The sequence below is a fragment of the Coturnix japonica genome, chromosome 7, assembly GCF_054131305.1.
Source record: "Coturnix japonica strain WE chromosome 7, WE-NBRP24, whole genome shotgun sequence".
Lineage (NCBI taxonomy): Eukaryota > Metazoa > Chordata > Aves > Galliformes > Phasianidae > Coturnix > Coturnix japonica.
In genome coordinates, this window is record NC_140669.1 from 16,252,507 (window position 1) to 16,278,675 (window position 26,169).

At 35.5% G+C, this 26,169-nt stretch overlaps 1 protein-coding gene across 3 annotated transcripts in view; it reads left to right on the forward strand.

Annotated features, from left to right (window-relative positions):
• The window catches only part of B3GALT1 (beta-1,3-galactosyltransferase 1), a 171,132-nt gene that overhangs the window by 54,260 nt on the left and 90,703 nt on the right, over positions 1-26,169 (forward strand). For all 3 annotated transcript variants that reach the window (XM_085552415.1, XM_085552414.1, XM_085552416.1), the window contains one exon: positions 15,738-15,877. The gene's annotated coding sequence lies outside the window, so the exon portion shown is untranslated. The remainder of the gene's footprint in view (positions 1-15,737; positions 15,878-26,169) is intronic.

Below are 26,169 nucleotides of genomic sequence, written 5' to 3' on the forward strand. Positions count from 1 at the left end.
AGCCCATTCATTTTTTTTTTCTTTTCATAGGATTTGTCCACTTTTCTGCCACTTAACACATAACAAGTTAAAAAGACAATAGGGATGGGAGTCAAAAGGGAAGGATGCAATTAGTATCTGGTCATTCACCTTGCTGTCCAAACTGGCACTCAAAATATTAAAAAGGCTCTTTGCTGAAATATTACTATTTGGAATTTAGTTACTTTAGAGATGCTGTTGGTTTTTTTTCCTAACAGCAAAACACACTAAGATGCAAGAGGTTTTGGAAAGCATAATACTCTGCCAAGGCCTGTGAAAATAGATTCACTGCAGTATAGAACATTATGGTTTGTTCCCAGAAATAGCTGATTCTCCTTGCTAGGTTTAAAAGACAGTGCCTTTAATTTGCACGAAACGGAAGATATATAAAAGATTTATTTTTTTTTTTTGTCATTTTTTTTTTGCTTTGGCACTGGCTCAAGTTGGTATTCTTACAGACCTGCAGCCCTTAAAACACTGGTGTGCATTAAAATAAAATTAGGCATAGACAGCTGTATTTCTTACCTACTTCCACAATAACACAATATTGAAGCAGAGGAGAAAACTGGTAAGGGGAGTCCATGAGACTTGTTCATAATTCTGATGCAATTCACTATAAAACTAGGCTTCACAGATACTTTCTGTTTGATTGTACACATTTTGTTTATCTGAGAATGGGGAATGTCCTGCAGAGGACACCTGGAATTTTACCTGAGATTGGATTAAGCACCAAGTTGGTTTTTTTTCCACATTTACCACCATGAGATGGGGAATTAAAATATTATCTATACACATTCTATGGTATTTAAGTAACCATGTATGTTGGGGGAGAAACAATCTGGAGAGAAAGATTCAGACTCTTTCATGCTTTACTGTCAGTTTTGTGATCTTGCAAACTCCTCTAATAGCATCCTTATCTGTACTAACTGCACACTGTACTGCCTGCTCCCAAAAGAATACAGAGATAAGGCTCCAGAAGGGTATTAAATTGTACTTCCACGGGAATTAGGAAAGCCATGGTGAGATGACTCGGTGACCTGAAATGCCTACTACAGGCTTAAATTCTTGCCTAATTTCATGTCAGTTCTCAGTTTTTTCTTTATTTCCTACAGTGACAGCAAACAATACAGCCATTGTACTAACATTAGTGAGGCTTCTGTGTACAGCAACCCAATAATCTCTGATATTCAGTATATCCAAAGCAGACACCTAATTAAAAAGTCTGACTATTTGCTGGTGCATCTGTCATCTGCTTTTCTCATTGTGTTTTTGTCAAATCTCCTTTCTGAAAGACTTTTCTGTACTATCTCAGTCAGGTCAATATATATGGGATTTAAGTTGTAATTGTGATATAAGAATGAAATTCAAGTTTGTACTGACTATTGTATAGCTGAGCATGAGGACCCTTTTCAGGGAGTGGTGGAGGTTTGCTGGTGATGACATAATCCCATCTGGTTTTAATTCATATTAAGAGGAAATGTGCTAAATACTGTTCCCCATCTGATCAAGCATACTTGGTAATAACACCCCAAAATGAAAGACAGTTCTGTGGAATTTCTGTGAGACAAATAGCATATTTGACAAAGTAAGAGACAGGTTAAATCACTTTGTATTATAGGATGCATAAAACCACAGAAAGCAGCGCTTTAAATGGCATATGTATATAGTATTTCAAAAAGTGACATCCCTAGAAATCCTTACTCAAAAAAATGTGCACAATAAAATGTTTGACTGTTTGGAACAACAGCAACAGCACCACACACTCTTTTCTTTGAATTATTGCTTACTTATAAGAAAGTATGAAATATTTTTGAAGGGAATAAAGTTGATTTGGTTCTGGTTCTCCCGAGTCTAAAAACTGCCAGTTTGCAAAGATGACACCACATGGTTAAGTGCTACAACTGAAATGTCACAAAGGGCTCTTTCCTTTGCAAAACTTTCCCTTGCTAGAGAGGGATGACTGGCTCCCTGTTATGATGCGTGTTTGTCCAAGTCATTATGCTTATTTTGTTTTAAGATTCTGAATTACCTGAAGATGTTTTCTAAATACTAATTTCCTTTTAATAGAATGGTATGACATATTTTGAAACAATGTGATTAAAGATATGAGATGCCTCAAGACAAGTTTAAGTATTTTTGAAGTCGTAAATAGACTTCCAGGAGGTAGAACCTATTTGGAAATTAATGAGTCAGATTAAGATGCAGAATTTGAGATGGTGCTAATCATTCCTGGTAGGAGGTTAACATATATAAGAGCAGAGATGAGTAAGAGTTCATGTATCTACATACTGCAGAGCTTCTGAATCTGTTGCAGTGGGGTAAAATCAAATTTTTAAGCAGCAAATAACTTCAGAATTCAAATGCCTATTTTTTTATTTTTTTATTTTTCCACTTGGAAATGAGTGACTTGATGGAACTTGATTTTGAGTCTGATGTTTAATTATATTGAGTATTCCCTCACTTCATCTTGGGAAACTCAATTACACACTGTTAAGGAATCTGTAATTTACACCTAATGTCCTTTCTTTTTCTCGTATTTCACAAATTTTCCTTGCATTTGTCATGTTAAAACATTTTCTGCTATAAATATTTAAAGAATCATTTAGTGGTGGTACAAGTAAGGTAGATAATGACTGTTGAGATTAAACTCTGACAAAATTGTTAAACGCACACTACAAGAAACACCAGGATGCATCTTATTTCAAGTGAACTGACAGCAACCAAAGGCAGATACAGAATCACAGACATCTCTTAGGCATACTTCAGTGCAGTTCTTCATGTAAGGCAAGACTTACCCTCATAAGAGAAGATTTATTTATTTATTTATTTATTTATTGCTTTGCCTGCATGTTTTCATCATAATAACATCCACAGGGATTTTTTAAACTATTCAAGTCTATACATTAATTCCTTCCTCTTATCAAGGAATTTCTTAGGTGAGAACAGATATTATTACCATATAGAAGTATACTCAAGCTGATGTAATTTCAGTTATTAAGAAATAATAATACTTGATACTCTTGAGGAAGTATGTTTTGTCATGTAAAATACTGACTTGCCGTTTTTTGAAAGTTTTAACACAGATAATTTTGGCTGTTAGTGTTCTCTAAATGTTATTATATATTTCAGTGGAAGTCATTTCATGTCACGTATTGGATAACTGATTACACCTTTAGAATTAATGTCTTGAAACATTTTAATTTGGTTAAGGCTTAGGAGGCAGGAAAACTGACTTCCTGCCGCAGCGAAGAAACAGTCCGAAGAAACTTTTGGAACTGACAAAAGTTAGCAATAGTGTTGGAACTGAGAATCTGAGACCTGATGATTAGTAATTTTTTAATGACATGTGCCTGGGCTTTGTGGCTAAAGATAGGGCCCAGTATTCTTTTCTGCCAGCCCCTTACAACAATGCATGTTCTTTTGCAAGTTACACAGTTGTTGTCATCATCCACCTTGCTGTCCATAGAAGGGGTGCAAGTTTACATTTTTCTAAAAGCTTCCTGTAAACTTAAGGAATTATCATTAAACATCCTAAACTATTACAGAGCATACACTTTGTATGAGTCACAGAGATAGGAATATTCAGTTTGCTTATGAAATATTCTTGTTGAATTTTAAAATTTTAATTTGGACAGATTTTCTTTTTATGCACAGATTTGGAGCAGAGTCCCAGGTTTTCAGGCAACAAATATTTGCCTTAACACAGTAACTTCAAGGGCATGGGAATGACAAAAGCAATTAATATTTTGCTTTAAATTATATCTTATTGGAGAATGGAAGCCATCTTTGCTGTATCTTATGACAACAGTTGAAAAAGTCCTCCACACCTGCCAGCAAGGCAAAGATGATTTTATATCTGAACAGGAGCATCAGAAAAACTGCAAAAGCAACTCAACTTCTGCTTTACTGTCCAAAATCCTGCTTGGTCTCCTCTAGTAGCAACATATAGTAGCAACATAGCAACAAATGTTGCCTCTCCATACCAGTACAGGGAGGAAGAATGCTTTAGGCAGTGGAAGTAACACTAATCATGGAAAGCTCCCTGTGCACAGGGGAAGGAAAAGAAACTGGAGAACAGCTGGGAGAACTGGGAGTTGATGCAGCCTTCTGGTTTCTCATAAGACACTGTTATATCTTCCAGTTTGCAGTGGAAGGCTAAATCGTAAAACATGCCAGAAGTCACTGTTAGAGAGAGTGGATTTGCTTCACTGGGCAAACTGCAGCCCTTTTTAGTTGTGACTGTAGTGACAGAACAGTTCTGGTTTCCTTTTCTACTAGGTTTTGTTTTGGTTTTGGTTTTTCCTCAGCACTGTTGTAAAATCTCTGGTTGTTTGGCAGTGCACCCGTGCCAGGATTTGATAACTTATTTAAAACTCTGTCTTATTTGACTTTGCACTAGTAGCAGGATTTGATGGCTCATTTTGAAGTGGAATGAAGTAGTACCATCTGGACATTAGCATTTCCAAGGCAAGCCAGGGAAAGGCTGGAGGTCAGCAATGTGTTCTACTGACAGATCTTCATGGACTGTTTTTCTGAGATTGAGTTTACACTTCTATTTCCTCCCATGGAAGCTTAGTTATTTTTCATTGATTTCCATTAAAGTAAGAAGAGCAGTGATCCAGAAACAGTTCATGAATTGCATTATCCAGTTTAATTAGAGTGAAAGGAAAGTTTTTCCACAGACATAAGACTCAGCATTCAGTCTAAAATGCTACTTCGGACAGTAATGGCTGAAGTTAGAAATGAACTTAAATCACAGCTAGTGCCAGTTTCTCCTTCCACTTCCTATACAGTATATTAAGAATGATGCCACATCACATTTTCACTACTTTTCAATTTAGTAGTAGATAGTAAAAATGTCTTGTTTAAATTCCTTAATTCTAAACCACACCAGAGTCAGTCCAGTAATTAATTTGTTTGTTCAGATAGTTTATGTTTTTGTGCAAGTTTATCAGCCAGTGGGCAGCTCAGCATCACCGCACTGCTCTCTAACTCTCTCTAGCTCTGTATGGGCTGCTGTCATGAAAGTTAACTCCATTCCAACCAGACCCAGTTCAATCAACTTTTTTGTTTTGTTGTTTGGTGGTTTTTGTTTGTTTGTTTGTTTTTCAATGTTCATCTTAAATGTATTTTATCAAGTCAAATAAACATTTTCAGCAACAAAAAGCTGGCAAGTTTTTTACTTGTTACTTTGTTCCTGCAGTACTATTTTGGACAAAATATGATTTCTTAAAGTTTGCTGATAAACCTGCACTTGGGAGAACACAAAGATAGGCACTGGCTGATAGCTGTGCCGGATAGGATAAGGAAAAAAACATAGAATCATTTAATCATTGAGGTTGGAAAAGATCTCTAAGATCATCCCACCATGCCAATTAAACCTTGTCCCTCAGTGTCACATCAACACTTTTCTTAAAAACCTGCAGGAACACTAACTCCACCACCTCTGTGGGCAGCCTGTTACCATGCATTACCAGTCCTTCTGAGAAGTTTTCCCTGATATTCAACCAGAACCTCCCCTGGTGCAACTTAAAGCCATTACCTCTTGTCCTATCACTAGTTACCTGGGAAAAGAGGCCAACTCCTACCTTGCTACAACCTCCTTTCAGGTCATTGTGGAGAGTGATAAGATCTCCCTCTCTTCCAGATGAAACAATCCCAGTTCCTTCAGCTACACCTCATAAGACTTGTCCAGTCCCTTCAGCAGCTTCATTGCCCTTCTTTCGACATGCTCCAGGCCCTCAATGTCTTTCTTGTAGTGAGTGGCCCAAAAGTGAGCATATTACTCAAGGTGCAGCTTCACCAGTGCCAAGAACAGATGGATAATCACCTCCCTGCTACTGCTGACTATGCTATTTCTTATACAAGTAAAGCTGTCATTGGCCTCTGTGGCTTCCTAGGCACAGGGCTGGCTCATGTTTGGTTAGATGTTGACTAATACCCCCAGATTCTTTTCCTCCACACAGCTTTCCAGACACTGACCCAAGCTTGTACCATTCCATGGGGATGTGATCAAAGTGCAAGACCCAGCACCAGGTTTTCCTGAAACCAGTACAATAGGCCATAGCCCTATGGCTATCCAAACCATGGCCATCAAGCCAGCTTATCCAGATCCTTTTGTAGGACCTTCCTACTCTCATGCAGGTCAACACTTCTTCCTGACTTGTGTCATCTGCAAACTTATTGAGCTCAATCCTTCTTGTCCATAGCTGGAATGCACAAACCTCACCAGAGCTGGTAACATTTTTTTCCTCTGAAATGCAATGTCAGTGACTCTGCCCTATTCCAGGACAATAAACTGCAGGCAAAACTAGCTGATCGGATCCACTGCCTCCAGCATGTTTGGTTCAGGATCAGGAGAGGAGCTTCTCAGAAAACACACTATGAGCCATTAGCACAGACAAGGAACAGGAAACTGGGTGGGAGGTAGAAGAGTGAGGCTGTACTGGATGTTTGAGACCCAGCAGGCATAGGAAATCAAACCAAAGTAAAACAAAGTAGAATGGATGGATTAAAAAGAAAGAATATGGAGAGGCAGGGGTTTTTGGGTTTTGGTTTTTTTTTTGGTACTTAGTCTATACAGAAATTTAAAAATTCATATAATCATAAAATATTTTTAATGTCACATTAGAATACCACTCTTGACTGTTCCAAAGTTCACAGCAACTCTTCACAATTTCTTTGTCAATTAAAAAATAATCTCTTTGCCTTTCTAAATGGAGATGCGTACATGTATAATGTGCAGTGAGTGCTTAGTATTCAAGTAGATTTTTTTGCTGGTGAGATTTTTTCCTGCTACTTTGATAATGTTTCCTTAATTTGAAAATAAATCTAGTTTTAAACATACTCAAAAAGAAAAACAGTTAATTTACATGATCATTCTCCATATGAATCGTATACACTGAGAATCTGCTTTGGGGTAAAACTATTCTCTCTTTGTGCACTATAATGTATCTGTTTCTGCAGCGATAATTTAAAACTCCTAAATGTTGCTAATGAAATCTTCTGTTATTACAGTTCTGGGAAAGAGCTATTTAAATACAAAGTTTCTGAAATGTATGGCCTTGGGAAATGCTAAAAAGGTGGCGCTGAATTCTTTGCATTAGAGGGAGCAATATTAATAAAGAATATTACTTATGTATTCTACATGTGGGAACTTTTTGTTACTAAATGCTCCCAAGATACAGTTCTTTTCTTAGATGTAGTGGGATTCTCTTGAGCAGAAAGCTCCAGAATTAGTCAGTATTTTCCATCACAAATATATTCCTGTCTTTGTTATTCACTTTACATTTCTACTTCTTCTGTTATCTTCTACCAATACACTGGACATCTAAATGTAAGCAAAGCAGGTGCCAGATTTACAAATCTGTAGCTTCTAATAAGAAATTTATGGAGTTCTGACTCATTTTGATAGTTCTGCTCTTTTTTTTCAAGTACTCATTCAAAGCAAGGCCACACAAGGAGTACAGTGATATCTACAGTCTACTACAGAATTAATTGATAGAGTTTACTGTCAGTGTGTTCCTGTGAAGAAATGTCATTTTGTTACATTTTGCAGTTGCAAACAGACTCCAGGATATTATAAGCACCTAAGTGCCCTTTATTTTATGTAGTTAGTTGTAGTGGTTTTTTTTTTCTTTATATGTGTGTATGCAGTATATTTTATTTAATCATTTAAGTCTCTAGCTTCTGTCTTTACACCCATCATTCTTCCACACAACTGTAATCACCCCCATTGATTTTGATGAAGGTAGGGCTGGCACCTCCCCCTCTGACGTACATTTTCTGAAGTTTAACTGTAGCCAGATGAGTCACATATCAACAGTTACTCTAAAAGATCAAAATTAATAAGCTTTGAGGATTTTCTTATATAGTACGATTCTATATACAAGCCTTTCAAGGTGTGAAAGATTCACTGTTCATGCATGCCCAAAGCAGGCGTGAATTATGACCAGATTTTCCATAAGTGAAAGGAATATCTAACGTCTCAGAAGTAGTTGCTGCAGTAAGTTTCCATTAAGATCATACAACTTCTGGAACTATTATTCTAGCCAGTTTTACGGTAGACTTTGCTTGTGGATTTTAATAACTGAATCTGATTATAGTCTTATGTTCATATGGACATATTTTTATCCTATGCAACAGAACATTTACATAGTTTGCAGAAATCTGATCAGGAGCAAAAGGTAACGTAAAAGAGTTAAAGAACTAAAAATATTTCAGTATATTTTGAATTCTATATCCTGTAGCATAAGGAACCAAAAATAATATCAGACTAAGATAAAGCTCATTTATCTGGATGGTTCATCAGTGAGAATTGTTCTGTTGCCAAGGTGCACTATACATTTATATTGACTGAAATAGTGCTTTAATTTTAAATGCATGGCAGAAAATTTCACTTATTAAAAATAATAATAATATTGTAATAGTAGTTCTTACTGCTTCATTCTGAACAGAATATTCAGTGATGTCTTCTTACTATACTGGACTGCCCAATCAGTTGTCTAATGTTTCTGGGAAACAGCAACTGATAAAACAGCTTCTAAGTAGGAAAATGCCACTGTGAATTTTAACAACCTCTTTTCATTACCAATGAAAAACTCATAGTGGCTCATTCAACGGTAATGGACACTGGGTTTAGAGAAGGAGTAAAGATTGGAAAGAATTAACTCATTAGAGTCTACTCAAGGATTGAGATTAAATTTTTTCTGACGTTAATTCTACTGTACACAATCCAAATGGTGAGTATAATGGAAAACAAAGGAAAAATATGGTTAGTTTGTGTAAGTTCTTCTAAATATAGAAAACAGATAAATGTTGTTTTCCTAATTGTTTAAGACACTGTTAAAAGATAATGATTAACCAATGCAGTGTGGTAAGAGAGATATAAAGTAGGTTAATCATCTGAAGCTCATGCAAGCCGTGTTAGCCTCTAGTTAGTCTTTTCCCTAAGGTATAAACATAATTTGAATTTCAAAAAAGAGCTTAACAGAACATAGTTCTCTCTTTTCTATTAAATAAGGATTTGGACCATTAGGAAATGAACTTTAGGTTTGTGAAATTTCTGCTTAATCATGCAGTAAAATAGTAGGGTAGGTATGTATAGACAAATTACCATTTGCACTTTTCTAAAGTCAGCTAAACAATGCAATATAGGCAAAGGCTGCATAATCCAATGCCATCTGCATAATACCTTGATTCTGGATCAAAAGAACTAATTCTTCTGCAATTGGTGGTGTTCTGAGAATACATTTATTTCTATTTTTTTTCTCCTTTTCTCCTTAGTCCAGGAAAAGAGAACCCAAATTTATGAAATGGGAGTGGAGCTGATTATTCAGGGAGATAGCATCTTCCAAGGCTGTGTGCAGTGCAGATAAATGAACAGAGCTAAACTGACAGTAAAATTAGTCAGCTGTATGAATTGTCATTCCTTAAAATATATAAATAAACTCTCACTTTTTAAAACAGATTCTCTAATGAGGGAGACGCTCTTTGATATGTTTCTGCAAAGATATTATCAAAGATAATGAGATGTTAAGGCAGATCAGGGAAAGGCAAATTCCTGAATCTGAACCATCTCAATGATTAAGACTACATAATGTGGGGAAGTAAAGCACGGTCATTTACTCTGGACCCTACATATTGCTTTGTTATCACCTAGGAGCAGGACATCTAGCAGAGTCAACACATTTTATGGCAGGATTGGTCTCTCATTTCTATTTTTAAGTAATAGTAAATATGGAATTTGTAAACACCATCTGAAAATCCCCAAATCATTCTTGTTCAAATTCGACTGCCACAAGATTTTGGCTATACTGAGCATTATGCAGTCTTTTGCAGAACTCTGCTAAGTTGTTCTAGAGAAGTTCCATGATTGCATTCCAGATTTGGATGATCTCCATCAGATTTCACTTTTTCCTTTGCCCAAGGCCACGTGTAAATCATGCTCATAATATTCTGTATTTCTCTGTTAGACATTCATGGCTATTTGTTCCAGCTAAATGTGATATATGTTTGAATGACAAGTGAGACTGTCCTGAAAGACTGGTTTGAATCCATATCATTTCCAGCCTATCTATAGAATATACTGTTTTTCTAACAAGTGTTAATATTTATTAAACTAAAATTTTAGAAAAAAAAAAAAATTAACAAGCTCAATTTCCACTGAGCTTTAGTTCTAGCTAAGAAGCAAATTAATCTATAAGGTATTCAGCAGTTCAAAGCTGGTATGTAAAATTCTTACCAAGCTATTGACTCTTTCTAAATACTTGTTTATATAAAAACCCTTTGGCCTTCAGACGTGTCTGAGATTTGTAATTGTGAAAGTTCACAGGTGTGTGAATATTGGAGCTGTTCATTATTATATCCAGACATGTTTGTTCTACTTTAATCACAATATGACTGACTTCAAATTATGATACATGTCTTCAGGAAGCACAGTAAAAGTGGAAAACAGGTATTTAATTGGATCATCCTAACTGAATGTAGAATGAAAAGAAAAAAAAAATCTCACATAGGAAAATGTGTGAGGGCAGTCATAGTTATACCAGAAATAAGCACATAATTATTTAAGGCATAGAAGTGAGGTATTTGGAATTCCTACCAACAAGAAACTAGATAAGTGATTGACACTGATATTCCTTAAATGCACAGTAATAATTAATGTAAGGTGATAGAAGACATTTCAAAATAAAAAGTAATTTAGGGAAAAAAAAAAAAGTTTTTAACAAAGAATAATCCAGAATAATGGGGCAAAGATTAAGAAAATACCTCCCACCTTGTAACCGATCAGTATTTCATAAACTACCTAAAAAGGCAGAAATATCCAATGATATATTTTTGATGGTTTTGCAGCTAACAATTACCCTGCTGTACACATGAACAACATTCAGAGAGAAAGAAAATTTTGCCTGTTGAAACACATAGTAATTAGCAGGTTAGTTAAATACAGTGAGAACTGTATTAAAGACCATTCCTGACAAGTAATTTCCTATCTCAACCTGTAAAATACATATCATAATCAGTTTCACATCAAACTACTGTATTATGGAGTACCAATTAGCATCAGAATGAAATCATTAATGATACAATGGCATCAGAATTAGTCCACTTTTCATAATAAGGATTGTGAATAGAAATTAATAGAAAACAACGTGAAAAGTGGAAGCATATTTAATTTTTCATTTGAATTAGAAGAGGCTAAAAGAATGAAAAATGAGGAACTTCCATTTATTTTTTCATTCAATTAAGCATCAGATGTTATTATTTCATCTGGAAACTGAAGACAAGTTGGTTGTATGTCAGCTATTCTAAAAATCACACTGTGAAAGTAAAAATGCCCATTCAAAAAGCATAGTTCAATTAAGCATAGTCCACACAAATCAGTGAGAGAAGGTCATATTGTACTGACATGCAAGAGTGTTGTAAAGATGCTATTGCCAAGATTGATGGGAGGAATGCAGTGAAAAGATGATACCCTAGTTTGACAATGCCATGTCCTCAGAAATTATTGTCTATAGGACAGTGTTAGGGACATGTAAATGAGGCTACCTGTTAAAAATGCTACAAAGAGGTGGAAAAATGTTTTGCTTTTCAAGTTATTTTAGGAGGAATGATGGAAGGCTAAATCCAGTTTCCAGAAGACTTATACTGTTTGGTATAGGACAAAGACATCAACTTTTCCTCTGGAATTGTAATTGAATTTCAAGGTGTTCCTAATATCTACATGAGCAAGAATTTGACAATCAAAGTTTAGTCTATACAAAAGTAAACCCATATAAAAGATATAGCATGCGTATAACTTGCATAGTAGTGCTACTGAGAAAGGAGGAAAAGACGCAAGGGAGTCACCAAGAAAATGCCCTTCTGTGTGTATATAGGTGCAAGTTCTCATACCAGGCAAATTACAAAACACTGCAAACATGAACTTGCTTCGGTTGTTTAAGACACATAATAAGACCAGCTGGACAATCATATATCACAGGAAAATAATCTTTTTGTCACACTGCAAAACCTAAGATCATTACCAAGTATTTAGACAATCTCAGTTGTAAATTAATGGGTGTATACACACATTCAGTAGCTTTTGGCATGTCTGCGTGGCATATACAGTAGTGAAAAATTATTTTTCATTCGTTCTGATTGTGTCTTTTATGAAACAAAAATTTTTGATACAAATAGGTAGGTACCCAATACAACTCAGAAAAGCAAACCCAGTATAGAATTTTAAGATCTTTTAGTTACACAGGTAAAGCATCATCTTTTATAAAATGTATTAGGTTTTCAGAGTAATTCTTGAAGAGCTGTATCATCTCCGTGTTAGAAATTCTTTGAAGATTTCTTTGCAACTGTAACTTGTATTATCCTTGAAGTATTTAAATTAGATAAAAATTATTCATTTTTTTCTTAAATGAGATTTTAGATCAGCAACCAGAATTATTATCACAAAGTTAAACTTGTCCAGAGAATCAGAAATTATGAGTGCATGGGAAAAGCCTGAAACTAAGATATGGGATAACAAAAGGTTGGATAAAAGGTTCATAACCACAGTGACGGAATATTATCATAGAATTCTTAAAATCAACTAATAGTCTCATTTGCTTTTCTAAAACTTTTGTTTCCCCTTGATCTGGACTAAAGGGGAAATTCTTCTACCTTAATGAAAAGCATTTTTCTAGAATTGAGATCCTGTCCTTCTTCTGGTTCTTCTGGTATCTTTTAAGATAACCCAGTGTGGTTACTGCAGACACAAGGACCACCCTTCCCCAGTGAGCTCGAGTTGCCAGAGCCTAATGTGCCTTGCTCTGTACTTCACAGCATGCAATGTGTTATCACTAGTCAGTGCCCAAATTCTGCATCTCTGAAAAGTGAGATGAAAACTGACTGATTTGCTTAGTGAGGCAGAGTGTTATAGGAGGTAAAGGAACTAGAGCAGATGGAAGGACACCCCTAACTGAATGTTGCTGATCAATGAAAAAGGTGTAGTTGAGGTATGGGCAACCATTCTGGCATTAACATTTTAACCAATCCAATTTTATATAGAGGTTTTAAAACAGAGCCAAGTTACCATGGAAACCAATTGAAGCAGACACTTAAATTCTAAGACTGTAAATTCTTTTCTAGACAAAGATAACAAGACTGACAGGTGGGCTGTAAAAGGAAAATGAGCGCAATATAAAGTTAGGCACGATGGTCTTTTTCCTCTTCCTGAAGGTGTCTTTTATAGATCTGCTTTATCTCTGTTTTTTCTACAGTTATATATTTACTGTATTTTAAAAGAAACTCCCACCTAAATAAACCCTTTGTTTTGTCATAATTCGATTTGCAAGGGTATGTAAGCACCCTGGGGCAATGAACCAAAGGGCAGGGCACTCCAGTTATTTTTCCAAATTATTATGTCTTTCCAGAATCATCAGGGAGGCAAAGCCATCACACAGAAAACACATTTACATAAAGTGCCCTTCGCTGCCACTGTTTATATTTTGCTCCTGAAATATGCTCTAGGTGCATTCATATTATAGCACTGCGTTCTCTTTGTGCAATATGAAAGGAGATAGCAAGGGATTAATGCGTTTAACTGAAGAAATATCCCTTTTCACTTTCAAACATTTTTGAAGTGTACCAATTTGTTTCAGTCTGGCTCAAAGTCAAAATGATTTGGATTGTTAAATATTTTTCTTCATCCATCAGTGATGGTATGAATAACAGGCAGTAAAGCATACAGCCCCCGAATTTGATGCCAGAGTTTTAAGAATTAAAATGGGCAGAGAATGGACAACAGCAGAGCATATAGCCTTTCCACTTGGAGTAGTTAGCTGTCAGCACTGTAAAACGCATGAATATGCAATATCTTTTGAAAACTGTGCCGAATGTTTCTACCTGCTGTGCGTAATTTCAGAGTCTTCTACAATCATTAGAGAAAAACAGCTTTCAGTATAATTTTCTACTGGAACGAAGGAAGGAGAAGGGGCAAATACGTACTTGAACTCATCCTGATACTTTTCTAGCCTGAAGTTTCCACTTCCCAGCTGGAATTGTGTTTGTATATGCTCTCCTGACAAGAACTATAAAACAAATTTCCCCAGGACTTCAGGAGATTTGCTGTCATGAGTAATCACAGTTGGTCCCAGTGCACTAGAATCACAATAGGTAGCCACCTTCTCCAGCATGTTTGCTCTAAAGCTAGCTATATGTAATGGCTAGAGGTGGTTTGGTTGCCAAAAGTAAATGTGCTGCTTACCTTCAGCATCTGTGTTCCTCAGTACAGTGAGGGTGGGGACATGACAGATGGTTCCTGCAAAATAATCAAAGAAAACATTGTATTTTGTGTACTGAATGCATTTCTTGGCAAATAATGAAAATTAGCATTTAATATCTTCCCTGCAAAAAGCTGAGCATCTTAATAAAATTTACTGTTCTCTAAGAAAGCATATGTTAAACATGTTCGAGCTAGGATGTGACTAATCAAAGAGCTCTGCAATAAATGATACACAGGCTAATGATTACATAGCATAACAGGATAGTTATGTTGATGTTTGTTACATGTAAATCCTTTTGGTAATAACAATGGGAACTGTGGGACCAAATCACTCTTTTCAACCTGTGTAAGGTCATCTTTGATGCAGGGCTCTGCCCACTTTACTATATCTCTGTGTCCAGCCCAGGCCCTGTGGCAGGCAGGCTTACACAGAGGCTTGTGCAGACTTCCAGATAGAAAGACAACTATTTTTATCATTTAAAGGTAACTATTTTAGGTATAAAAACCTTTTACCTATTTTAGGTAAAAAAGACCTTTTGTCTTTGTGAAAACAACTTCTGTTGTCCTTTTCAAGAAAATAGGTTCCTTGTGAATATAGAATTATTTATTAAAAGATAAGCTTTTCATTTTCAAAGATAGGTCCTAAGAGTCTGTAGTTAAATTCAATTAAGATTCTCTGGCACCCTTGTCTGTTCTCACATTTCAGTTTTTATTAAACATCCCAGGGGAGTTAATTATTTTTTGTATTGCTATGACAAAAATATGTCATTTCAAGTATTTCTGATCAAATTCCCCATAATGGTGTTTATAACTATCTTGCATTTAATTAAGGAATTCAGAGGATTAGAAATCAGAGAATGCTGGGAATAGCAAAGTTCATAAAGTAGGACAATGTGATCTTAATTTATAAACTTGTAATTGTCTGATTGTCCATTCAGAAGCAAAGATGGGGCAAAGAGATACAAAGATGGAGGGGTTGTTAGGAATTAGGGAAAAGTCAGGAAATCATTTCTAGGGGGGAAAAAAAAAAAAAAAGCATGGTAAAAGAAAGAAAGTAAACAGACTAAGGATAATTCCTGCAATTGTGACCAGAACTCAGAGGTGCCATGGATAAGACACCTTGTTTTAAACTTCCAGAGTAGGCTTAAAAGTAGACACATAAATGCACTGAAGATGTTTCTCGGACTTCCAAAGAAAAACTTGCATATCTATGTGTTCTTCTTGCCACGTTTTTGTTTTTGTTTTTTTTTAAAAAAAGGAATATGAACAGATTCTGTGCATGGCATTAAGCTGTTAGCAATGTAAAAATTTGTAACATGTACAAACATGTTACTACTTCAGAACTTGACCCAAGTTTCTCATTGTTTTATCTCTGTTTTCACAAAAGACAGAAGAACAATAAAAATAAGTCTTTCATTTACCAGCACATAACTCGTGCATATTTCTCTATTTGTCACTGCAGGTTTCTCAGTATGCAGTCTGTACTGGTTTAACATATGACAAGGAGACAAGCAATCCATGGAGAATGGCAATGGATAAGATGCAGATAAGAACGAAAGAGAAATTAAGGATGAAAAAACAGAGCAGTTTCTGAAAACTCAGGTAAAGAACTCAGCTGATTCTCTATAAGCATAAATTGTACAAAATCACTTGAAATAGCTTTTGCTTACTTTCCTTTCTCGTATTTCTGAGAATTACTGCTATATATATCCATATATTGATATATGGATAAACACACATGCATACCTTTCTAACACCCACTCTAACAATTAATTTCCTTTTGGAGACAAATTGCCATTACCCTCAGTGCAAGTACTTACTATCCTGGTATTTGACATTGTTTAATACAATCCTTTTACCATATTCCATTTTACTTTGTTTAAATAAAACATGTTACGATTTGATATAGAAAGACAAACAAGTAATATTTGAACAAGAGAGAAAAAGAGAGTTGTGCTGCGTGTTACAATTCTTTCTCAACCACGCAGCTCCAAGTTCTAAAACCTTAAATTATACTATTCTAGTACAGAGCTCTTTGGGCATTACATAATACACTGAAACAAAGCAACCACATTACAAGCTCTCTCTGCCTTCTCACACTGATGGCACATAAAGTGCTCATTTAGAGCTTGTGCGTGCTTTTAGTTCTCAAGCACGACTGAAGGAGAGTAAAAAATATACTTATCCAGAAGCTAAGCTGCATGAAAGTGAACAACAGTTCATTCTTTGCTCTTCTGCTCCCTTGCTTTAAAGAAAAGTTGCTTTGCCACTTGTCGTGACACAGTGGTAGAAGTAAACGTGATGGAGAAAGTACACTGTGTACAAGCTGGGAAGGAAGCCATTGGAAGTCTAGCTACATAAGGCCTTTCAGTTGCTTGTGACAGAAATACACTCTTAACTTTTTCGATACAACTTATTTCCAGAATGAACTAAAATTACATTTGCCACAACTGTAAGATGAAATGATGTACTCACAACTAAGCACTACACATCTATCATTTGCCTATCTATTTTATCTGCTTCCTTCTGCTTACAAAATGATTACAAAAGATATTACAAAATGAAAGCCAATGTGAGATGCTGCTCTATCAACACACCAGCTATTAAGACATGGTTTACTTACAGGGCTTTACATTCTGAAGTGGCATCAGCTTACCACGTGTGTTCAGTATATCCACTAAATACAAGTCCTTGTTGAGTTTGGTCCTTTGGGGAAATTGCTTTAGCCCACCTACAAAATGCCTATGACATTGCTTATGTTTCACTTTTGTAGAACTACACCTAATGCCTTCAAACAGTGCTATTTAAACAGTGCAATAGTGCTACCTAAATAACACATCCTGCAATTCTCAGGAAATCTATATTATTAGTGTTGCATCACAGCAATTACATATGGCACAGTTTGTGATTTTGCAAATATTTTGTTGATGCTAACATAGTGCACTTTTTGCATGTTGATAAGATTACCACACATTAAGTTGTTCTGCTACTTCCTTTGTAAGCTGTTGATTCCCAGAAAATGACAGCTGCTGCACTTTTGTTAATAAAAAATAAAAAGGTTCAAGGTATTGGCAAGGATGCCTTTAATGGGAGAAGCAGCTTGTTACAGTTAGAATTCTTAGGTGATGTAGTATTCATCAGTTACAAACTTGGGAATGTCATATTGTAAAATGTACATGATAAAAGACACTCCGTGGTGTTTCAGCTGATTCCATTTGCCATATGGCATGTTATTATCTCGTGTTACCTTGGGGAATGTGCTAGAAGGGTGAAGAAAACAGAACACTCCCAAGTATATAGAATACAAACTTCTTAATTATAGCAACAGGGTCTGTAACTGAAATGGAGATGGAACTAAATAAGAGAACTGAATTTGTGCTGTACTGTTCTCCAGCTACTGAAAAGTAATAAACTCCTATTAGGAAGGTTTAAACTGGAAAAGAAATTTTCCAGAAATTACCACATGTACCAGTATGAAGACAGCCTCACCGAACACTGACTCACAAGTCAGTAAATGAGTACATGCCATGTGCAATGGTATCCACATTACCTTAATACAGTTTTGCATCAGATTTTCTGAGGTAGGCTGGATAAAACATTAGATCACTTGTCTTTGAAAATGAGATTCCATATGCACAGCTATAATAAAATCATCAAGTGAATGATCAGAGCAGTACATTGATTAGGAGGTAGTATTTGCTGAAGACAATCAAAAGAATCCTAAACTACATAATTGTGGCAACCAAGATAAGTGAGCTGCTTATAGGGCCTAGAAGATTCCCAAACAAAATCTCCAGACCCCACATTTAGAAAGGCAGAAAATATTTCAGTAGTCAGAAGAAAATTGTTATTGATGTATCCAAAAGGTATACAAAATTTCAGAAAAGTAGGTGCAATAAAAAGTAACTTGGCAACATTTGCCTGTAAATTCAATTCTCCCCAAGCCAGTAAATTGAGCTTTAACCCTTCCACCTTCCAGGGCCATCTTTGGAGGTACAGTCTGACTGAAACAAATTCCAACCAAGGTCATACTATTCTCTGCAAGCTATTTTTCAGTCATTACTAAAACATTAAAAGACAGATTTTATGTTACCAAATAATGAAAATATATAGGCTAGCAGTTTTTTCAAATGGTTTGGCTCTGAACAGCATACACCATTAGATGAGGCATTTCAAGATCTGTTACAGTAGCAGAATATTTTTAAATCATTTACGCTAACTGTGCAATACTTCAGATGGCATCTTCAAAGCCATCATCTATTCAAATGCTCAGAATAAGCAGCCATAATACAGAAGAGCTCTTTTTAGCTAGATCTTTAGTAGGAATAAATTGGACAAATTCTAATAACTCCCAGTATTTCTTATTATGTATTATTTATTTGATTTCCTGCAAGTTTTACCATCTATTAACAAAGATAACTTTTTAATCTGTCATCTGAGAGACTTGATGTCATTTAAAGGTAGCACAACCTCCCAGTTAAATAAATAGGGAACTATGATTGTACGGCTTTTGTAAGCTTCTCCCTCTCTGTACTACTTAGCAAAACCCACAGGAAAAAGTTACCAGTCTCAAGGTTACTGCACTGTTTGCTCTGTAAGGTTTACGCTACACTTTAGCCACATGCAGCCTGGTGCTGGCAAGAGAGGATGTGTTGCAATTGCTGTGCAAATTAGTGCATACATGTTCACTCTTCAGATAATGCTAACACCAACTGAAGATACATTTTCCACTTTGTTATTAAAACCTTTGAAATTGTCACACATTTTGGCCTGACTACCATTCATGCTTATTCCATACATAATCTGTTTCAGCCACCAGAACAGGTTGATGTAAAAATGACCTATGTCAGGAACTGAGAGTTAATACTCAGAAATAAGATAGAGATGGATGAAAAGATGGATGGATGGAAAGAAGAAAGGGAGAGGAGGAGGGATAGAGAGAGAGAGCCAAGCAGAAACCAGTTATCATCGTTCAAGGGCGTTCATCACTGTTAAGTTAGCAGGAATCTTGAGTATGTGTTAACTGAGAGCTCTGGTTAGAAGACTCTACCTTGTAAACATACTTTTTGAATTTGCAACTATTTATCTACCACTATATTCTTTAAAGGAGAGCCACGCTATATTACAAGTGTAATATTTGTGTATTTTTTCCTATATGAATGTATTCAATCCCATATTAATGCAAGATAATTAGTGTTTTAGCAGAATTTGTGTTTACCTTACCCTAATAAACTAAGAATTTTAAATACTTTTATCTGCTATTCTGATAAAACTGTTACCTTGACAACAAGCATAAATGAATGTGTTATGTCATGATACATATTTAGTGTAGGAGTTTTAAGCTGGTAATGGAAAATTTCTTAGTACTACTTAGTAATTTCTTCTGAAAAGAAAACCTTAAAAAGTTTAATTAAATGTCAGACATTTAAAATAAACACGAATTCTTTGATTCAAAATCTTACCACAGCAGGGTAACTATTACTACTATTATTTCTTAATAAATCCACACATTGTTAAGTTTCACATTGAGAACTTAGGAATTCATAAAAAATGACTGAAAGAGTTTTCCATTAGTGAATAGAAGTGTTCAAATCAAGGAGAGAATTACATTCCAAAGTATTCTTATCACATACAAACTTTTTTCTCCTGGCCCAATTCACTTAAGCAGTCCATTTCAGGATTTATGACAGTATTATAAGACAATGCTGTGTATATTAAATGTGTACAGTTTCAAAGTCTTCAATTAGTTTAAGAAAATGCAGACATGCCAAAAATGTGCTGGACTTCAGAGAAAGAATGTTCAGTTACACTCAGCAGGAAAACCATGAGTACTTTTATCTAATTAGAGATTGTAAATAACCAAGAGGTGGTGAAAATGTCTTATGAGAATGACAGAGATCAGAATCTTAAAGAGATTACCAATTTATCATAGAATGGTTTGGGCTGGAAGGGACCTTTAAGAGCACCTAGTTCCAGCTTCCTGCTGTAGGCAGGGACACCTCCCTCCAGACCAGGTAGTTCAAAGCCCCATCCAGCCTGGCTTTGAATGCTTCCAGGGAGGGGGTATCCACAGCCTCACTGGGCAACCTATTCCAGTGCATCACCACCCACACAGTAAAGAATTTCTTCCTGTCTAAATCTACACTCTTCCAGTTTAAAACCATTTCCACTTGTTCTGTCACCACCTACCCTAATCAAAAGTCCCTCCCCAAGTCGCTATAAGGTCTCCACAGAGCCTTCTCCAGGCTGAAGAGCCCCATCTCTCTCTGCCTGTTTTTATAAGGGAGGTGCTTCAGCCTTCAGATCATCTTTGAGGCCCTCAAATGGACCTGCTCCAACAACTCCACATCCTTCTTGTGCTAGGGGCTCCCAAAACTGGATGCAGTAGTCCAGGTGGAGTCTTATGAGAGTAGAGTAGAGGGGCAAAATAACCTCCCTGAATCTGCTGGTTACAGTCCTCTTAATGCAAAGAGAATTACTATATTAGTAGGATATCACATATTATTATACCATTCTGATGGCAATACTCACAAGTATATAGGAGAAAATGCAGTAGTTAAACAATTGTAACACTAGTTATATAAAATGAAACAAAATTGGTAATATGGCCAGCCTCTCACTTCTAAAGGCACTAGTATACTGAATTTCAGAAATACACTTTACTTGAAACTTGAAAAGAATGCATCTGCCCTCTGTTCTGGAGGTGCCTAAGTCCTAGCTAAATATGATTCCTGTATCTATTTTTAGAGTTCTTTTCATTTGTATCCAACTGTCAATTCTCATATGTTTCTTCCATAAAGATGCTCTGCTGGATATTTGCAGTACATTATGAACAGATGTTATTCCTGCTCTGTTTATTCATGTTAAAGGACTTATATCTTTGAAGGATTATGAGGAGCGGATGAAACCATTAGTGAACAACACAGCACAATGAATTGTTTAGGACTTCACTGCTTTTTCAAAATGAAGTTATTTACAATAGAATCTAGACTGGTGTTTTCATACTACTCTAAATTTGAGTTCTTTTATGCCATCAGTAGCTGATAGTGTCTTACGGTAACAACTGGCTAAGTCTTATGTCCTGAGCTCTCAACAAGATCCAGATTTACTGTTAGTCCAGAACAAACCACACACAAAATTATTTGAGAGTACAGACCATGACGTGCCCTTAGTGATCCAACAATATTATTTACAAAATCAGGAATTTTCAGTGCTGTACTTAGCAGATCAGTTTTGCAGTTTGCCTTCAAATTGTGTTGCCTGAATTACATATTTGGCCAAGCAAATGACTAGTAAAGGTATTTAACTGTTTTCTATCCTTTTATTCACAAACATGTTTATGTATGTTTTTAATGTACTGTGTAGATTCTTCAAGGTAGAAAACAAATATTTGAAGCAAACAACAGCAACTGAAAAGAGAACAAGATTAAAAGTATTTAATGACGTGTTCTTTCTGAGTGAGTTCCTTTCATCTGAATGCTCAGTACCAGAATAAAGGCTCTACCAGCCTTATTTACACCCTCATCTCCAAGAGCCCTTCAGTTCCTACTCAAGCTTGCTTGTTAAAAGTAACATTGAGTGACTTCCTGGAACAGGCTAGTGAACTATGCTCAGATGATGATTATAATTTCTTATTTTTAAAGCCATGTGCCTACAATAAAATCATGCTAGTAACAAATGATGTTATAAATTCTACTTAACTGTGTAGAAATAAACCTGCAAGGTACCTAAGTCTCCATAAAACAGAATAAAGTGGGAGAGTTTTTTAAATTGAAAAATATAACAAGACTGAACATTGTGTTTAGAATGAAAATGGCACTTTTGTAATTTCTTGCTTAATCCAGAAAAGGATTATCTGATTTCTATGAAATGAGTTAAAACATGAGGTATACATTCCTTTTTGCTGTTTGGAATATTATTGATTTTTATTTTTTATTTTTTTGACATCACAGATGACAACAAATGTGATTAATTGCTGCTGATAATTAGAGCTTCATTCTAGTGGTTATTGCTTGTCAGTAACAATTAATAGCTCCCACAAAAGCCTCATTCATTTCACAGTATTAAAGAATGATGACTTGTGGGAATTATGCTAAACCAGCACTTTCAATTAGATTTCAGATTTTTCATTACACTGAATAACAGTTTATGGTTTTATAATAGTGGTGGTTTATTGTTGTATGGTAATCACTCTAATTACATGTGGTTTATCTGGAGAACTGTGATTTTTATAGTCATTATATAAGAAACAGTCAATTACACGTTATCATTTCTTTAAAAGTATAGAGATTTTTGGTAGTTACTTGTAAAGATTATTTTGAATGCTGACTGCATGTACTTTGTTCCAGTTTTTAAAGGGTAAGATGCTACAGAACTAAGGGATGTAAAGGTTTCATTTCCTTAGTATCAAGCACCAACTGGTGCAGCAAGTGGTATGGCCACCCAGTTACATGTCTTCTGCTTACAGCTGGGCTGGGCTGTAAGTCTAAGGCAGTAACTGTCTCATCTGGTCACTTCCAGAATCATGGGAAGAGACAAGGGGAATTCTTCAATAAAGAGAAAATATTGATTTTGGAGAGTCACTGAGATCTGCCTCCAATTCTGCCTATTTCCCCAGTAAACAACTTCCAGTAAACAGAAGGAAAAAAGAAACAAATAAACAAAACAAACAAACATTGCACAAAGGGAGAAGGAGTCAAAGAATGGCATGCACAGGCAGAAAAAGGAGAGAGAAAAGTGAGCTGTAAGATAAACTATGATAAAGTCCACTGAGAACACGTAATCTGAACTGAATCGGGACCAAACTAAGTAGAACTGAAGTGAGAAACTGCAGAGAGAACACTTGTTTCCCCTGGCATTAAGCTGAACACAGCAAATTCAACTATTGAGATGGTAGGAAGCTCTGAAATTTAACATATCTATAAGATAAAACTTGAGAATATACATACACTAATAAAAATTCTGGCCCTCAGAAAGACAGCATGCTTCTATCATTGACATCTACATCATCAAGATCTGAGTCATGGATCACATAATACAGTTCAACAAGGTGTGGAAAAAAGAACAATGTGGACCTTTAAAAAGTTAACTTCTTAAATTGCATAGCATATGCTTATTTCACATGCATAAATGCTTTTCCCTAGCACTCTCCATGACTTCAATTTTTTATGCAGTTATGTAATACAGTTTCTATGAGGATACTCCAAATAATCATTTGTTCTGCCTTGTCTTTTACTTGAATATGATTTTTAAATTTACTAATAATTTTGAATATTTTTCTAATTCAATCTTAAGTACACATATCATTTAATGAATCTCCCAAATACAGACAATTCCAGCAGTTCAAGATTGTAATATTCTTCCAGAAAATTAAATTACACAGGTGTAGAAGAAGGAAAGGTAAGAATCTATTCCATGAAGCACTGAATTGTTATAGCAGTTAGGTTCATGAAAAAGTCAATGATAAAAATGGCTGTGATAGTTCTAAGGAAATTACAAGTCACAACTGCAGCTCACTGCACAGACCATGAATTCATTCTCCATTCTGTAATGATCCTTTCAATGCCAGACTCTGATTGAAGTCAATGAGGACAGGAGTAAGACCTTTCTTATTTTTATTTTAGTTTGTGTAAGTTTGCAAAAGCAGAAAATTACCACTGGTAGTAGAGGATATGTTTGTTCATTTCATTGGAAAAATCATAATCCAGAAGTTTGGATGATTATCCAGAGATACATAAACCTTCTTGAATTATTTTAAACCTGGCCTTTAGACCATCTGTTCAAGAATATTTTTCTTACAGTTCCGTGATACTGTTATTAATTATATAGTTACATGTTTTATGCTAGTACCTAAAGGCTCTAATTAACATCTGTTCTACTCTGTCAGGTGTTGTGTAGACTATGATGAAATTAAAAGCAAAAAAATCTGGGACTAAATTTAAGAAATAGCTATCTTTGCAATTCCCATGAAAAATTTGGTCTAAGTGCAAGTTAGGTTTTTGAGGTTCTTTCTAATTGCAAATGTGTATTTTGAAAATAAAGCAATGACAAAAAGATGATATTTAGTAAATTCATAATTAGGATATTTAATACATGATTAAGGAGATAAAATTATATAAAATGTATGTCAGGAATCTGATACAAAAGAACAGCAGACTTGAACAAATGCAATTCCATTCTCATGCTCTTTGACCTAATCTAATAAAACTTTAATCTTTCTATCGAAGGACACAAACTCAGGCAATGCAATCCTCTCGATCCAACTCTAATCTCTTACTCAGACAAATCACTTTTATTCCCCAGTAATTCTCAGATTTGATATCACCAACAAAAAAAGAGCTGCACAATTTATTTCCCATTCCCAAAACTGAATTTCCTGGCTGAGGGCTACTCATTTTATGATTAAATAATTTATTTTGCAAGAGAAAAAATGATTTTTCTTCTTTATCCACACTTCTCATTCCTTCTTTGACATTCTAGGTAATTTTTTGTTAGGTATGGTAAAGTCCATTGTGCTGCTTAATACCTTGAAAATACAGCGACAATCAGCCTTTCCCAGAAGAGGGACCTTTTAACTTGTGCTCTACATTCAATTCCATTCAGCTACACTACAGCAAAATTAAACAGTAAGCCACAAAGTTAACAATAGATTACCTTTTGTAAGTATATGTAAAGGTAATGTCACTTGAAGTTACTCAGAGCAGCAGTTGCTTAGCATTTAAGACAAGATATTACTCAGACTCTGCTACCAAAGCTCTCTTAAATTTAAGATCCTAAAAAATGGTAGGTTCCTAATTTTCTACAGCACAACATTACAAGTGTATGAAGCATTTATAAGTTTCTTACATCAGTTCAATGACAAAATCAATTAAATCGATTCATGGAATCAATCTTTGAGGTAACCTTCAAAAATACATAGAGAACAAGCAACCTATTTGCTTTCACACTATCTGGTATTCAGTGGCACAGAAGATGCTTCTATAGTTGTGTTATAGTTATATCAAGGTCTCTTTAAAAGAGGTGTTATTACTGAAGCTTGATGCATTAGAAGGGCACTTTGCATTATGAGTGAAAGTTTCAAATTGAAAATTCAGTTTCTTATGCTGATTTAGTATTTATGGAGTGAAGTTCAGACTTATTCTACCAAGTGAGTAATTGTAGTAATACTGTGCATGACCCCTCCCTGGAAGCATTCAAAGCCAGGCTGGATGGGGCCTTGAACTACCTGGTCTGGAGGGAGGGGCCCTGGCCTACAGCAGGAGTTTGGAACTAGATGATCTTCAGGGTTTCTTCCAACCCAAACCATTCTATGATTCAGCTAACAGCATTATGATTTATCAGAACACTTCCTTAATTAGCTCAGATATTTTGTGTACAAATGGTTGTTAAAAAAAGAAGTATGCTGCAACAACCACATTGCTAATTCTTCAATTACTGTTTTCAAAATGCAGTATTATGCATACAAGAAAAAAACCCTAGGGAAGCTAGGGTTATATTTCCTCTAAGAAAACTCCATGGGAATGAGAAAGCCAAAATGTCTGGGCAGAGCAGTGTCAGAACCTTACTAGCTGTTGTTGGCTGCAGATTCTTTCTAAGTATGGAGAATAGGAAAATCTGCAGAACAAACTGTAAAGGAGAAATAGACCGTGTGAGCTCTGTTTTGTTAGAGTGCAGCTGAGGTTATCTGAGTATGTCATGTAAACTCAGAAAAAAAGTCTGATGGAACAGCTCTCATCAAAGCATTAGCTACTCCATCCTTTCATAGGTTGTGTGTATTCTGCTGTCTGTCCAAAATCTAAGTGCAATTATTACAGACTGAAATGGGAATAAATTCCCCCAACATGCTCTTCTGTGCTCAAGAAAACCATTTTTAATATCAGAAATAAGATCATCTT